Raw genomic sequence first — 12622 nt, 5'->3', positions numbered from 1 at the left:
TCCTTTCTTCTTCAATTTTATTTTAATTTTCTCTCTAAATTTCTCCTGCCAGATTTTCATTTCATGAAATGTATATTCTCTCGTAAAAATGTTGAGACCATCTCAATAGCTTTTTCAATTCTTCTCAGGTTCTCCTTTATTATCTTTATCTCCTTTCTTCTTGCCCTTATTTCATTCCATATCAGTTCTTTTTCCATTTTCTGAACCAATATCCTCCATCTCCTGGTGTTTCAAATCACTCCCTTCTTACTTATTTTTAATCCTTTAGGCACTGTGCCTCTCTCCAAACATTCTTTACATTTTACTTCGTAGATAATCCCTTCTTCTTCCTCTTCTCTGTTTTCCTTTTTCGTGTTAGCATTCCTCGCTATTCCTAAGATGCTTCTCCCTCCCTTCCTGTAAGTTTTAATTCCTGCTTTCCTAAGCACTTTGCATAACTTTTCTGTGGTCTTCCCCATACTCCTTATTCCAAACCTTCTCTCCTCTTTTTCTTTCTCTTCCAATTCTCCCCTACCCGTTTTCTTACTTCTTCTGTTTATGTCCAGTCTATCCTGCTTCTCATAGCCATTCTTTTCCAGCTGTTTCCAGCTGTTTCTTAGGAATAGCAAGGAATGCTAACAAGAAAAAGGAAAACAGAGAAGAGGAAGAAGAAGGGATTATCTACGAAGTAAAATGTAAAGAATGTCAGAGTGTGTACATAGGAGAAACGAAAAAAAGGCTGAAAGACAGGTTGAAACAACATAGGGATGATGTACGACTTAAGAGAGAGAGAAATGCAATATTTAAACACACGAGAGAAACAGGACATGACATAGAGTGGGATGAGGCTAAGCAGATAGGAAGGGAGAAGAGAATGCTAGTGAGAAAATGGAAGGAAGCCAAGGAAATAGAGAAGAAAGGCGAAGAAGACACAATGAACTGGAATGGGGGACTGAAGTTAAACAAAGAATGGAAGAAGATGTTGGAAAGATTGGAAAGGACAAGAGAAAAAGAGGAGAGGAGAAGGAAGAAAAATGAAGGGAAAAGAGCGTGAGATTAAAAAGTCCAACCACATTCTATATGGAAGTAATTGTGTTTAGCCTTTTAGGTGAAAGTAAAGTTGGAAAGTGAAAGTCATCTGCTAGAAAGTTCCTAACAACTTTCTAAATAGTCTGGAGGGAGTAATGTTTGTGTATATATATTACCCTTCTTGTTGTATCTGGTTACTTTTGTACTTGATACAGAGTCTGAAGAAGACCTTGCTAGAAGGTTGAAACGTTACGTTAGTTTATGTTTTATAATAAAATAAATTACTGCCTTGGTCATCATATTTAGTTTTTCATAATCATGGAAACAAGGCTTAATGGAGTTATAATTGGACATTTTCCAAGGCTGATGAGGAAAATTAACAACTGGAAATACTTGAAGAGGAAAGAAATACACAAAGACGAACAAGAGAAGTTTCTGAGAAAATGTTTGGAGAGAGGCACAGTGCCTAAAGGATTAAAAATAAGTAAGAAGGGAGTGATTTGCAACACCAGGAGATGGAGGATATTGGTTCAGAAAATGGAAAAAGAACTGATATGGAATGAAATAAGGGCAAGAAGAAAGGAGATAAAGATAATAAAGGAGAACCTGAGAAGAATTGAAAAAGCTATTGAAGATGGTCTCACCATTTTTACGAGAGAATATACATTTCATGAAATGAAAATCTGGCAGGAGAAATTTAGAGAGAAAATGAAAATAAAATTGAAGAAGAAAGGAGAGGGACTAGGATGGAAAGAAGAAAGAGGATAAGAGGAAGAAGAAGAGGATACCAGAAGAAGAGTTGTGGTAATAGGGAATGTAGATCTAACAAAAGAAGAGGAAGCTTTTTTAAAACTAGGCAGAGGTTTCAAAGTTAAAGAAAGAAATGTAGATTATGAGGAAGTTATATATGACATTGAAGAAGCAGTGCTCCATATAAAAGAAGAACCAGAAAGAGACAAGATTAGAAGAAGAACAGCAGCCATACTAAAGAAATAAATGGGAAACCAAGGAAAAGTAGATAATTTGAGTCAAAAAGAAAGGGAAGGGATGAAGAAAATCAAAACAAGAAATGATGTGGTGATAGAGCAGGCAGATAAAGGTGGAGCAATTGTGGTGATGGAAAGAGAATGGTACGAGAGGAAGTTTGAAGACCTAAAAGGAAATGGATATGAGGAGATTTGTGGATCAGGTGAAGAACAAACTATAAAAGAAAGAATCATTAAAGACTGTAGGAGGAGTGGATTCAAGAAATGCATAAAGGAGACAGGAAGACTACCAAGTTTGAAAGGCTTTCCAAAGATACACAAAGAGGAGATAAAGTTAAGACCAGTAATGAACTGCAGAAACAATATTTTGGAACCCTTAGAGAAGAAATTAAAGAAAGTTATTGAAGTGTTAGTAACACAGCAAGAAAGCAGAGCAGTTAAGAACAGTGAACAAGTAGTAGACCTCATAAAAGGACTTAAGTTAAATGAGATGAAGACGACAATGTTTAGCTTAGACGTGAAAAGTATGTTCCAGAGCATCAAGAGGGGACACGTTTTGGACATTATTAAAAAGAGAATGGGACAAGAAATTATAGGAGAATGGGATAGTGAAAGGGTAGTGAAGGCGCTGGAAACCATTTGGAATAACGGTTACAGTATAATGGGAGATAAAATAATGTTAATGAGTGAAGGACTAAATATAGGTTCCAGTCTAAGCCCAGCATTGGCTGAATTGGTTATGAATGAATGGGAAAAGAAAGTGATAGAAAAGGGAGGTGACAAAATGATTCTGTTTTGCAGATATGTGGACGACTGTTTTGGCATTTGGAAGGGAACGAAGAGGCAGCTTGACATTTTTGCCAAAGAAATTCAAGATGAAGAAAGAGGGATATTATTGGAACTTGAAATAGAAGAAGAAGACAAGTTAAGCTATCTAGATATATTGATGAAAAGGAAAAGAGGACAAGAAATTGAAACCGCTTGGCATCAGAAGAAGTGTGCAGCAGGGGTATTCTGCCACAAAAGAAGTGATGTAAGTGAGGTGACAAAAATAAATTTTATAAAGAATATGGAGGACAGAATCAAGAAAATATGCATGAAAGAATGTGAAAAAGAAGGCAAAATAAATAGCCTATGGAAACAGCTGGAAAAGAATGGCTATGAGAAGCAGGATAGACTGGACATAAACAGAAGAAGTAAGAAAACGGGCAGGGGAGAATTGGAAGAGAAAGAAAAAGAGGAGAGAAGGTTTGGAATGAGGAGTATGGGGAAGACCACAGAAAAGATATGCAAAGTGCTTAGGAAAGCAGGAATTAAAACTTACAGGAAGGGAGGGAGAAGCATCTTAGGAATAGCGAGGAATGCTAACAAGAAAAAGGAAAACAGAGAAGAGGAAGAAGAAGGGATTATCTACGAAGTAAAATGTAAAGAATGTCAGAGTGTGTACATAGGAGAAACGAAAAAAAGGCTGAAAGACAGGTTGAAACAACATAGGGATGATGTACGACTTAAGAGAGAGAGAAATGCAATATTTAAACACACGAGAGAAACAGGACATGACATAGAGTGGGATGAGGCTAAGCAGATAGGAAGGGAGAAGAGAATGCTAGTGAGAAAATGGAAGGAAGCCAAGGAAATAGAGAAGAAAGGCGAAGAAGACACAATGAACTGGAATGGGGGACTGAAGTTAAACAAAGAATGGAAGAAGATGTTGGAAAGATTGGAAAGGACAAGAGAAAAAGAGGAGAGGAGAAGGAAGAAAAATGAAGGGAAAAGAGCGTGAGATTAAAAAGTCCAACCACATTCTATATGGAAGTAATTGTGTTTAGCCTTTTAGGTGAAAGTAAAGTTGGAAAGTGAAAGTCATCTGCTAGAAAGTTCCTAACAACTTTCTAAATAGTCTGGAGGGAGTAATGTTTGTGTATATATATTACCCTTCTTGTTGTATCTGGTTACTTTTGTACTTGATACAGAGTCTGAAGAAGACCTTGCTAGAAGGTTGAAACGTTACGTTAGTTTATGTTTTATAATAAAATAAATTACTGCCTTGGTCAGCATATTTAGTTTTTTATACTGTTATGTTAATCAGGAAAAATTTAAGAAGAATGACCATACATAGAGAAACCGAATTTGTGCAGGAAGATACATCTCTCAGAACAATTTAGTTCACACTGAAAAGGAAAATGTAGTGAAATACCTAAACAATTAAGCGAACGGAGCAGTACGTTACCATTTTTGACGAGATGGAACGGGAAGGTTCCAGATATTCACAAACCAGAAAGCCGTTCCGGTCCGCTCCAGTCCATTTCTAGCCCTGCAGAAAGGGCTCTGAAGATAACGTTGGTGGCTCGACTGGTTGGCTCAGGTAGATACATGTCACGGGTAGAGTGACTGCAGCTCCAGCTTGTGTCCTTATCTCCGAGTGCTGATGTCCGCTTCTGCTTGGTTAGAAGTCATGAAAGGCATTAAGGGGAACGAAGCAGCCAGTGCTGCCGCTAAATCCGCTGTTGCAGATGGCGGCGTTCTCGTCCACCTGCTGCCAGCTAGCGACCTGCGGAACGTGTTCTGTAGTTGCCTTCTTGACACTTTGCAGGAAGAGTGGGATGCGTTCAACCGGAACAAGCTTCACGCTATTAAGCCCACCATAGGTGCATGGCATTCCTCATCCAGTCTCTCTCCTTGAAAATAAGTTCTTCTTACTCGACTACGTATTGGACACAGCCGTCTAACCCATGGTTACTTTCTGCAAGGGCTGGATCCTCCAATGTGTCGTCTTTGTACTGTCGTTTTAAATATTCGGTACATTATCATTGAATGTGACGAATTTGATATCCTCAGGCTGACTTTTTAACCTTCCCAGCTGCTTGTCATCCCTGTTGGGCGAAGACAACAGTGTCTTTCTTATCAAGTGTTTTTAAGAAGGGCTGACCTCTTCCACCGTCTGTGAGGAAGCTTTTAATGGGTTCTGACATTTTAATGTGTTTGTCTTTTGCAGGTCTCTTTACAACATTATACTTTTAAGTTTTCCCAAGGGGTTTTTATACACCTTTGTTTAACATTTTCTTTAAGAATTTTAGATAAAGGGATATTTCCCCCTGTACATTGAAGGGTGCAAAATGACCGAATGTGCCAACACACCCAAAAATTTTAATTCAATCATGTTTGAATAAATCTCGTTCTACTCTACATAGTTAAATTTTTAAAAAAAACTAGGCCTCATTACAAAATTTCATAAATGCAGCCCTATACTATGTACTGCAAGACAGTGCTTCGAACAAGCCCATGCGACCAAGTGCACAGGAAGTAGAAATAGGTTATTTCCGCTCTTAGGAAGATGGGTATACGTTACAATGGATTAGCAAATGGTATGTGACGAAAGCTCAAAACTATCTTCTCGACTCATTTGTTCGCATATGAGGAACTAGGAAAGGAAAGATCTATGACGAAATAGATATGTAAGGAAAACTGATTTTCCAGTCTGCTCGTTCCATTATCAAGTTTACATAATCAAACATTCCTTGATTTTAAATAGCGGTTGGGTTTGTTTTAAGTCCACGTTATGCAAAGCAAGTCTAATTGGGACTGGATCTACAGTTTAAAGCTCAATCCGAACCAAAGTGCAATGTGCCTCCACCTGGTATTGAATCCACAACCATTCCATTACAAGGCGACGACGTTAACACTACGCCATCGGGAAGGTCTTTACAGCTAAATTAATTATATTAATTCAATATTCATCATAAAATTACAACTTCAATAGTTAATGATCACATTATTAATTACATCAGTCAGCAACTGTGAGAGACGAATGTTCGTCACACGTGCTCGAAGGTGAATGTTAGGGATTAGAGCATCGGCCTCTGCATGAGAACTGAGGAGTGCCTCTTGATGAATTAATCTAACAATCCTTAATTTTCACAGTTGCTATTAGTAGCACGAAAGAGACGTGGAAATATTTTTTCCAAGACGACGTGACTACATGAAAATGTTGACTCTAAAAGAGCAGGATATAAAGCGAGTTCCCGAAAACAGGCATCAATTGCATCCCAGAGTGTTGGATTTGAAGATTTTCAGCACCCAATTTCCAAATTCCGCACTATTTCATCTGAAGATTTTGCGAAGTGTTCCTGTTCCAACCACTATCCAATTTAAATGGATTTATATGCATAGAAATATATATTAATATCCATAAACTAGAATTCGGGAATGAACTTTGAATACAACAGGATGTCATAAGTGCATCTGTTCTGGGAAGGGTGCACCAGATGAGTACCAAGGTACCCATCACTTCCTCCAAAGGCGCAAAGGCACCTGCACATCCTTAATTCCTAGCAAGGACTAAGTACACAAGCCACTCAGTGCAAGTGTCCTTAAGGGAGAACTAAGGGTGAGACAAAGGAAATACACAAATATAAAAAGAGAAGGATATAGAATTCGAGAGAGCAGTTGATTCTGAGAGTCCAGAGAATCGAAAGTGCAGTCCTGATAATAAAGTCACCCCGGGAGGAGTTCACCTACATCGATACACCGAGACGTTGCCAGTCTACTTCGCTCCTTTCTACCTTAAGTGGGTAAGAGAAAGTTATTTTTCTCTCTCTAATACAACTGGTCATTTATTTAGCCTTAGATTGTTGTACGATGCAACATGACCAATGTTCATAGCACTATACAATAAACCATATTTAATGTACCTCTGTTGTGTTATGTTCTAGCGAGTAAGATTTCTTTAAGAAACGTTTGTATCCCCAGAGCGTTACAGGACTCTATATTCCTTGCTGCCTATCTGGAAGGAATGCTTGGGTCTCTACAGCATGCGCGGAATGCTCTCTCGTACGCCAGCGTACGGAGCAGAGAGCTACGTGATTGGTCTGTCTTCTGAAGCAGACGACAGAGGTAGAATTCCTACCCGGTTCTTCGCGCTCGTGCTGTGTGATGCTACAATAAGCAATATTGACTGACGTATTTTTACCAAACTCAAATATACCACTTCTTAATGGCCACTGCATTGTATAATTTATTGCACGAACAGCGATGTGCATTAAAAACTAAAAGATCAACACAGGTTTTGTTAAAGAAGTTGGTAAAGGGCTAGTGGTAGAAGTTCAGCCTGTGGCTGCTCTACCACTTAACCCGCAAAACTATTCATTTTTTATTATTATTATTTCTTCATTATAATCTAACTGCTTAATATTGTGTCAATGGAAATATTTAGCATTCATTTGAAAACTTTTAAAATCGAATGGTCTCTGGACAAAATTATTTTAATATGATGCAATAATCAGTGGTCTGAATTACTAATCGGCACTGTTACGTCAGTAGAATGTACGATAGTTGGATCATCCGCCCACCTCCGTGTTAGAGTGTTTTGCACAGCGCGCCAAAACGACAGAGGCCCCTGATTCGAATCCCGGCGTGAGCACGGGTGTTCTTTGTCAGTGTCCCTTCATCAATATCATCAATATATATTCGCGATTAACCAAAAGCGGTAGAAAAGCGATGCAAAATAAACCAAATGAATCCGTAGTTGGATCATCCACAACAATGACGTCTACTGTTGTGTAGAGGCGCTTGTGATTCAGGTAGATTTTATAATGATTTGCATCATGCCGAAAGGTATAAAACACCAGAGTTCAAAACATTTGCTGCATAGTGAGGCATCTAATTTTCTAGCTAAAACATGCATAGATGATGTTTTATTAAAAACCCAGCTGACTTCAGGCAAATAAACAATACCTGTGGCTACTAATTCCAAAAGTAAATTATTAACCAAAAAGGGCCGACCCTACCTTCGGACATGGAGTTCCCACCCGAAATGGCCATGCTACGCCACTGATACACACATACATCATTTTTATAAGGAGTGAGATTTAGGCGTCCTAGCTCAAGATACAAGCGTCAACAATCATTTGAATGAATATTAAAATGTAATATACAGTTGAACCTGAGTTATACGTATGTCAAGGTGAAGAGAAAATATTACGTGTAACTGAGAATTGAGGACTAAAAGTGGTAAACGTTGTAAGTGCCAAAAGCGAAAGTGTTGGGAAATCGCATCGTTCCGCACATCAGCCCGTCAGAACGTGCACACTAGTGAACTCTTTACACGCCCTTTGAACTACTTAGAGGGCTACCAGCCACATTTCACGTTTATTACATTATAAAGCATGGCACATTTCACAGTTTAACGTGGAAAACGGTTGTTTGAATTAATGTGGCACTTACAGGGTTTACCAATTTTAGTCTTCAATTACTTACAAATCAGATTTAGATACCATGTCATATCATCATTAAAATACTGTAATTGTATCTACCTTGAGGAATAATTTCTGTCATAAATTGGTAAATTAAAGAATCTGTAAATTTAATTCTAAAATACAATACATTTGTCACTTTAAAAGCTTTATAAATTTTACTTTCTTATCAAGCGTGGAATATTTTCTCTTTCTGTTCTCCATGGCCGACCAGTAGCAACTGAAAAGGTTCACTGAAGAAACCGATGTTGTTTATATTGTGTAACTTGACAAGTTTAAAAACAAGACGCTGCAGTCCATTGTTTGCGCACATCACATCACATTTCCCCACTCCATTGTCTGCGGCGACGTTCGTTCGCAGTGTTGCAACCTGGAGGGAGCGGAATTGTCTGAGAATTTTCAACGAAATTTGTCAGGCTATATCACTGCAAACGTCAGCTATCGGCATCATTTTACGTATCACGATTACATACAAAAGAAAATGCTGAACAACTGCGGCAAATCTTTCTCCTGTGATTTCATGCCGCGCGCCGCCTCTCCTTGTCTTCTGTCTTTGTAACTACAAGAAATGTATTATTCTGTGGCATTGTTGTAGCTTGGTTGGTTAGGTGAAAATTGGTACGTATAACACCGAATTACGCATAAATGCATTACTTACACATAAGGTTTAATTAACACGTTTTAAAATTATATTTTGCCAGGGCCTTCTGTACTTTACATATACAGAACTGAGTTACATACGAAAGCAGTCTCAGCTGTATATACCAATTTACTCTGATTACGTAACGTAATATTTCAAGGTTTCTGATTACAGCTTAGCGCACTGTAAATGCTTCCGTTTGTTATTATTTTAAGACAATTGGCATTGATGGTTTTCAATATCGAACCTTTTGTTACGACAATAATCATTTTAACTTCCTGTGGATGGAATGCAATAAATACCGAGCAGCTTCAGTCACTCAAGAGGAATCACCATGAAACTGCTGGGAGTCGCCTGTCTTATTCTCGCTGCTATCTGTGGCACCGAAGCAGTACTGGGCGTAACCGTGCCTATAGTAAGTAGAATTTTCTTCTCGGCCAGTTTTGTTCTTCCTCGATTATAACTAACTCTGTCCCAACTCTCCATGGAGCAAGCAAACTAATACAAGTCTCTGCGCAAGTAGTGACGCGGCGAGATGACTTCACCAATGGCCCCGGATAGTTATGCACTTATGCCAGATCCGAAAATGTGTTTTTATATATATATATATATATATATATATATATATACAGGGTGTTTCAGAGTGACCCAGACACTACCTTTTTTCTCGAGAACGTATCAAGTTGAAACAAAAAAAAATGCACCACTAAGTTGTGCCCAAAGAATCAGTAGAAAGTATTTGCAACACCCCGAAAGCCACCCTTTGTGGTTTTAGGGGGGGCACATGCCCCATTCGTGCGATTTACAAATGCGAAGGGTATGTTTGGAATGCAAATTCGGAAAGGCGGGAAAAAAAAACTTCCCTAACTTTAGATCCCCCTTTTTTGCGTCACGAGGTTTCATCCTTTTTTAGTCCCGCAGTCATCATGTGGCATATCGTTGGAAAGCTTGTGTCCTGAACTTTGCGAAACTGTTATGGTGCTGCACTTATCTTAATTGTTAAGCTCGGTATACTCGATTTGCCTCACCTTTCTTTTTTTCGCAAAACAATTTTCTACACGAAAAACGGTAGGTGGTACAGACAAATGTTTCATATGACAATCGTATTTTTCCCCGCCTTTCCGAATCTGCATTCCAAACGTACCCTTCCCATTTGAAAATTGCATGAACGGGGCATGTGCCCCCACTAAAACCACAAAGGGTGGCTTTCGGGCTGTTGCAAATACTTTCTAGGGATTCTTTGGGCCCAACTTAGTGGTGCATTTTTTTTGTTTCAACTTGATACGATCCCCGTTCTCGAGAAAAAAAAGTAGTGTCTGGGTCGCTCTGAAAAACCTGTGTTTATATATATATATATATTGGTTTGAGTTGGTGTTTTAAGTCCACTTTATGCACAGTAAGGCTAATCGGGACTGGACCTACAGTTTAAAGTGGGATCCATATATATATATATATATATATATTATGTGTTATGTGATGTTTTATTAAGGGTTACATTTTATTTAATTCTTTCTATATAATGTTTAATAATGATCAATAAGATTGTATGCTTATATTAGAATTAGATTTGCGTTTTATTTTTATTTTGTATATGTTGCTATAAGGACCGTACCCAGGTTTTTTTAGGCGGAAAGGTTGCTGCAAAAATGTGGAACATCAGTAAGATTCCTTCGATCGTGAAGTCAGTATTCTTAGGAAAGTTTTTTATACACACACACACATATGCTTCTAAATGTAATTGTTATTTGCAAATTACATAATCACTAAGATTGTTTTAATTTTTGTAATTTCTTATAGCTATGCCCGAAGAAACTGTGCTGAAGGGACCTATAATAAGTAAGATAAATTCATTTAGTACAACATCATAATCATTTTAATGAACATAAACGAAGGAAGTAGTACACACCAAATAAAAAATTATGATTTAAGTTGTATTTTCTATAAAATGTTCATAGCTATGTCAAAAGTAAGCATACATTTTTAAATTTTATTACATATGCTTACGTACAATACAAAAAGCACTGTAGTTACACACACACTCGCAGCTGTGAGCGTGTGTGTGTGTGCGAGCGCCCGCGTATGTATGACGTAAGATCGAAATGTACGCATAGCTAAAAAAGATGGTTAGTACTAAAGTTATCTGTAATTATTTGCTCTCGTTTCACAAAATATGAATATATGCTATTTCACAACAGCAGATTCACGGGTCGAAAATCGTCTGTTATACACTCTGAGTGTTTAACATTCGTTCTGGAACAGAAGAATAATTTCCAAACATTAAATCTTCAATGTACTGTCCATGTTTTCGTATCTTGAGAAAAATTTTGAACTTTAAATTGGTTGTTGGGGTCCTTTTCCGAGTGGAACCTTCATAACTCGAACTTGAGGGAAAAAATTTTAAAAAAATTCAGGTATCAAAGATTTCTACTTACCAAGGTTCGAGTTATTGAGAGCCAAAATCACCGAGTTCCAATTATAGAGGTCTAAAGTTTATTGACCTTTCTGAACGTCGGCACTACGGATGCCTATATCGTGTGTAGCATCATTTTAAGTTAATACGTATACTGTACAGTACAACGTACGTAGAAATACATTTTATTGAACAAAACTTTAGATGCACTACGTACATACATACAACATACAAACCCTACACTTCGACTTATTGAAGTCCGTGCGACTAAAACTTCGAGTTATAGAGCTGATTATAATTTAACTTCGACTCATGGAGGTCTTTCACAATCTACCTTGAGTTATTGAACTCGAACGGCATCCCACAAACTGTATAAAAATTCGTCTCATCAAGGTTTTATTCGAGTTGTTGAGGTAAAATTAGTATTGAGTGGTATGGACAATTGGACAATTCAAGGGATTTACAAAAAAATCGACTTATGAAGGAATTCGATATGTTGAGGTTCGATTTATCAAGTTTCCACTGTATTACCATATAGACTACATTTTATATTGTACGATAATTACTTTCTCCTTATTGCAGTCACACCGGGAGAAAGTAAGTGATTTAGAGTGAAATTATCCTGCGAGTTCATTTCAAGTTATACATTTGTTTTCTTATTTTTTATTTGTTGAGAATCGCAATGTGTATCCTTATTTAATCTGCTATCACTTCTGCATATGATTTCACTTCAAAGCTTGGTTGAGAACGAAGTTCTACCGTACTGTCTTATTAGTTCTGTGTACAGCGCCTTGAATAACGTAGTGTGGAAAACGGCACGGTTCTGCGCGCTCTGGCTGGTTCCACTCGAAAATGATTCGCTAGAGGCGCTGGTGTTGAACCCGGTGCTTGATATTCGTCTGCTTATAATGGAAGTAAATGGAGTTTTCGCTGCAACGTCTGATTCTTTTACATGAAGCATTTCTATGAATGTGATAATTGCTATGATATTTGGTACAGTGGTCGCGAAGATATTAACGAAGATTCTAGACAGTCGACGACGTCCTGTTATCGTCATACTTTCGTTAATAATACGGGAGAAAAAATACGCGTGGAATGCTCTTGGCAACTAATTTTTTGTGTATGAATTAGGTTCATTATTATTATCATCATCATCATTTCTTTTAAAGATATGCACACTGAAGCATTTGTATTTTTGATATTTACTATCTCTTTTCTTCCGCTTTAAACTAATCGCGGAGATGGTGATAATGATGATTGCATGAAACGACAATGGGAACCCCACAAAAAACTTTCTTAGTGCCATCGACATGAGTGTAAGGAAACT

At 37.8% G+C, this 12622-nt stretch overlaps 1 long non-coding RNA gene across 1 annotated transcript; it reads left to right on the top strand.

Annotated features, from left to right (window-relative positions):
- Nucleotides 1–9210: 9210 nt before the first annotated feature.
- On the top strand, nucleotides 9211–11892 carry LOC146002330 (uncharacterized). Its single transcript, XR_014443696.1, has 3 exons — nucleotides 9211–9300; nucleotides 10683–10721; nucleotides 11878–11892. It is a non-coding gene; the product is annotated as an uncharacterized LOC146002330 (long non-coding RNA).
- The last annotated feature ends 730 nt before the right edge of the window (nucleotides 11893–12622 follow it).

This window comes from Lepisma saccharinum, chromosome 18, assembly GCF_977018435.1.
Source record: "Lepisma saccharinum chromosome 18, izLepSacc3.1, whole genome shotgun sequence".
Lineage (NCBI taxonomy): Eukaryota > Metazoa > Arthropoda > Insecta > Zygentoma > Lepismatidae > Lepisma > Lepisma saccharinum.
Note: the sequence above shows the minus strand (reverse complement) of the source record. Positions and strands in the feature narration are given on the sequence as shown.